The sequence below is a fragment of the Primulina huaijiensis genome, chromosome 8 (genome assembly GCF_012295235.1).
Source record: "Primulina huaijiensis isolate GDHJ02 chromosome 8, ASM1229523v2, whole genome shotgun sequence".
Lineage (NCBI taxonomy): Eukaryota > Viridiplantae > Streptophyta > Magnoliopsida > Lamiales > Gesneriaceae > Primulina > Primulina huaijiensis.
In genome coordinates this window covers 6,664,033-6,669,038 of record NC_133313.1, presented here as the reverse complement: position 1 = coordinate 6,669,038, position 5,006 = coordinate 6,664,033, and positions in this window count along the sequence as shown.

The window sequence follows — 5,006 nt, the reverse complement described above, 5'->3', positions numbered from 1 at the left end:
GTCAATACAACATTACCAGATAACAGTTACAATCCATAACCAATATCCAATACAATCTATAATCCAGTCACAATTCAAATCTGTCCGGTATAAATCAATATACCCTGAAAATTCATAACAATTCCATAATCAGTCCGTTTCTCAATCTGACTTCGATTCTACGATGTCTAGCATGTCAAGAACATCATATAGGTATCATATCAGATTCTGGCAATACCATAATTTCAAATCATCTCAAAACGTAGTAAAACTTACGTCTAGTTGAAGCTCTTGTCTATAGAAACACGGTACCGCCGTCGGATTGAAATTCTAACGGGTGGATCTTGTACAAACTTCAAATTCCTAAAATAAAAGGAGTAAGGATTTCTTGTAAGTTCTCTGAAGCTTTCCTCGGCCTTCTCCCGTTTCTATTTGCAAAAGGATGAAGGAATTTGAAAGTTATAAATCATACGTGGCTAGGACACTTGTCTTTCATGCATATCAGGCGGCGCTCGAGCGGTCACAATCTACCGCTCGGGCGCGGAACCTTCTGCCCGAGTACTCAAGTTGTGACATACTGGCGCTCGGGCGGTCTTTTTCTACTGCTCGGGCGCCAGACGTTCTGTCCGAGAAATTTGCTTGTTATCCACTGGCGCTCGGGCGGTCAAAAACTACCGCTCGGGCGCCAGACGTTCTGTCGAAAGACAAGGTTGGTGGTGCATTGGCACTCGGGCGGTCTTTTCCTACCGCTCGGGCGGTAAATGTTCTGTCCCACATATTGGCTCATATTGCACCGACGCCCGGCTTCTCCACTTGAGCTCCTACCACCTCAATACTGTTAATTAACCCACTTCTAATTACAGTACTAAAATTTAGGGCAGTACAAGTGAGGTATCTTGTTTGAAAGAAAAATGGAGGACACGATTTTTGCTGCTGGTTGCTACTGAAATTCGAGGGTGGAGGCTGCTAATGGGGAGGGAGGGGCGGCCACAATGATTAAAATAGGGTTAGGGTTGACTTAGGTAGGTTTTAAATAGAATACAAGCACTAATGGGCCCTAATTTAATCATTGAAAGAGTTTTGAACCCATTAAGCAATAAACCAAACCCAACAAGCCCAAAAATGCTCTCGAAAAATATTTCGTTTTGGTGCGTTTTTGAAAATATTGACCGAGCCCTCAAAAAGTCATTTGAATCGTTAAAATTTGCGTACCGATTAAAAATACGACCTGACGAGTAAAAATACCCACCAATGCCTATTTTCGAAAATCACCCCGTAATAATTAATTAAAATTGATCATTCCATAAAAAAATATTTTTCCTGATAATCCAGGTCTTCGTTTCTCGTCCAAGCGCGAAATGCAACTAGAAACTCTAATGCATGAAACTTTAAATAATCGTGAAATAATTCTTATTCATGCCATAATTATTCATTAAATGCATAAAATAAATGAACACATGATTTAAATAAAATCCTAGATTACATGCATTCAGGTTACGTAAATTTAAATTTCTCGGACCTTACATATTAAATAATTAAAAATAATTATTTAATAAAAACATTTTTCCTTAATTGTCCCCGGTTTCCATTCCTCGTTCGAGCGTGAAATACTACTAAAACCCTTATATCATGCAATCTTAATGAACCAAGAATTAAACATATATATTCATGTTAAAATCATGCCTCAATGCGTTAAAAATAAATTAATTAAAATACATAAAAATTTGATAATTTGCATGCATATGGTTCACGTGGACCTTCAAATTTTTGGGACATTACATTTTGTACTATCAGTTTTGTCATTTGAAGGATCAGTTTGCTTAACCTTGGCTTCCTTAAAGGAGAGAGTCAGCTTGTGGTACTCATTTACCATATCGTGCAGTGTAGAAATAAGTTCTTCTTGTGTAAAGTCAGTAGAGCTAAAATCAAATACCTTATCGCTGCTAGATTCCAGCTCAATATGAGGCATTTCACCTCTTCTTCAGCACTAGAGCTACTTGAGCCCTCAGTTTCTTATGCTTCGCTGTCAGTTTATGCCCATTTTGATTTGTTCTCTTAAGCTACTAGGGCATCATGCTTTCTCCTGGATGATTTATTATCGTCCTTTGATCTTCTCCTATGCTCGAAGGGCTTCTTACCCTTTTCAACTGATCTCTTGCTATCCTTCTTTGGTTTTGGACAGTAAGTGATGAATTGACCAGTCTTTCCACAGTTAAAGCATGCATTCAATTCCTCTTTTGATTCATTCCTCTGATAATTTCTTTGGAGAGAAACTTGATTCTTTCTCATGAATCTTCCGAATTTCTTGACGAATAATGACATCGCATCATTGCACAGTGGTTCAGCTGTCTTCTCAACTGAAACTGTTGGCTCTAGTTTCAGAGCGCTTAGGGCAGTTGTGATTGGTGGGACTACAGGTTCGCCCTCTCTTGTTTGCATCTCGAATTCTTATGCTTTTAGGTCTACAAACAGATCATGTAGTTCCACCTTGTTCAGGTCTTTTGATTCTCTCATGGTCATAGTTTTAACATCTCATTCTTTGTGAAGGCCACACATCACCGTTAGAGCAATCTATTTGTTTGAATGCACTCTTCCTAGTGCATTAAGTTCATTTATGAAGCAGCTCACTCTTTCATCAAACTCATTCATTGATTCTCCAGCGTTCATTTTGATATTATCGAATTTTTGTACGACAACTGAAATTTTATTCTCCTTGTTTTGCTCGTTGCCTTCACATAACTGGATCAACTTCTCCCAAATTTTTTGGGCATATTTACACATTTTATCTTGCTGAAAGTGTTTTTATTCAGCGTCTTGTAAAGAATGTCTTTTGCAACATTGTTCAAGTTTGCTTTCCTTTTATCTTATGTTTTCCACTCATCGTGTGGATTTTGGATGCGACGAGGTGCTCTGTCAGTTAGAGCAACAACTGTATTAGCTTTCATGATTTTCATTGGTCCGTCAGTTACGACGTACCACATATCGAATTCCTCTCTGGAAAACATAGGGATTTTATTGAATGAAGACATGGTTATCAGATTTGAGCGTATGGAATATTCAAGACAAGATTTTAGCCGCTATGATGCCACTTGTTAGGATAGGTTAATGAAGATGATGTGTTTAAAAGAGGGGTTGAATAAACACTTCGGTTTTTGAAATCTTTTTCGGGTATAAATCAATTCTTTAAGGAACTTATTCAGAAATCTTGTGTGTCGATATTGATCAGTTAACTAATAGTAGTAGTGCGGAAATAAACTAAACAATAGATTGAATATATTTGGATAAGGTATCGATAACAGAATGAATAAAATGATGGACACAAAGAATTTTATAGATGCTCGGAGACTTAACTGCTCCTACGTCACCTCTTCTATCTCAAGGATAGGAATTCAATAAAAGACTTTGATTGATTACAAAGATTTTTAATAACCCACTTCAGTTGGATTTATACAATGCCAAACTAAAACTCTTAGCTTTTCTTTTTACTTATCAGTTGATAATTGAATAGCTCTAATAAGTAGTCTGAATGCTACGAATAAATCAATAAGTAAGAGCTAAATTGTGTAATTTGTAAACTGAATAAACTTGAAGGTGAATTGCAACTGACTGATAGTTGTTCTTGGATGGTTCTTTAACCTTTCTTCAATTGAACTCATCAGCTGTGAATACTCTTCAATTCCAATGCTCACATTGAATTCACTTAATGATTAATATCCGTTGAATCGTCATCTAGTCCATGTAGATGACTTTTTCTAATAAAGGTACGATGTATCATACTATTTTGTTTCGTCTGAGTTGCTTTGGTACGGACTGTTAGTTTTTCTGCTGATATTCAAATTGCAGCTGATAACGTGGCTAGAACTGATGTCTTTTAAGTTTAAACACTTCAGTTCAGTTAGGTTATTTCAGCTTAGTTTTACGAAGTCTTCAATTCTGATCTTCAATCTATTTTACGAACGTCGAGTCATCAGTTTTACGACTTATTAAGCAATGAAGTAAGAGCTAAATATTCTGATTTTTAAACTGAATAAACTTGAAGGTGAATCGCAACTAACTGACAATTGTTCGTGAATGGTTCGTTAACCTTTCTTCAATTGAACTCATCAGCTATAAATAGTCTTCGATTCCAACGGTCACATTGAATGCATTTAATGATTAATATCCGTCGAATTGTCTTCTAGTCCATTTAGATGACTTTTTCTGACGAAGGTACGATGTATCAGACTCTTCTGTTTCATCTGATTTGCTTTAATACGGACTATCAGTTTGTCTGCTGAGATTCAAATTGCAGCTGATGACGTGGCTAACTGATCAGAAATCAAACTAGTCGACTGATCAATTCAGCTGAAATACATTAATTCTAATTGATGTCTTTCTCAATTTGAACATTTCAGTTCAGTTAGGTTATTTCAGCTTAATTTTGCGAAGTCTTCAGTTCTGATCTTCAATCTGTTTAACGAACTTCAAATCATCAGTTTTATAACTTATAAGTCAATCTTTATAAAAGTCTAGAATGATAAAACTCTAATCAAATATTTAACAAAATCTTATAAATAAGAAAAAAATAATTTAAATAATAAATTATATTTTGGAACTTAAGAAATATTTTTCATTTCTAGACAAAACAAGCACAAACATGAATTTCCATTTTAACTCCATTTAACTCCCCCTGAATGTCAACATATCTCCCCTGAGTTTGATTATGTTGGCTAGGTATTGTTAGCAATGTTTTCAAAACGGAGATAAAACATTTATCAGTTTATATTATCAGAATAGTGCATTAATAACAACTAAACAGCTAATGAATTAACAAAAACTTAAGAACAGCTCAAAACTAAATAAACTCAGAGCAGATAAAATAAAATAACCAATAGCTATAAGTGTTAGCAGTCTTCGTATTCAGTAATATCACTTTCTTTTGTTCTAGATAGTCCGACTTTTGAAGTTTATGCATCCTTTCTATTCCACCCCCCACCCCCCAAAACTATATTTTTTTCATAATGGACAACCACGTTTACTAAAAGTAT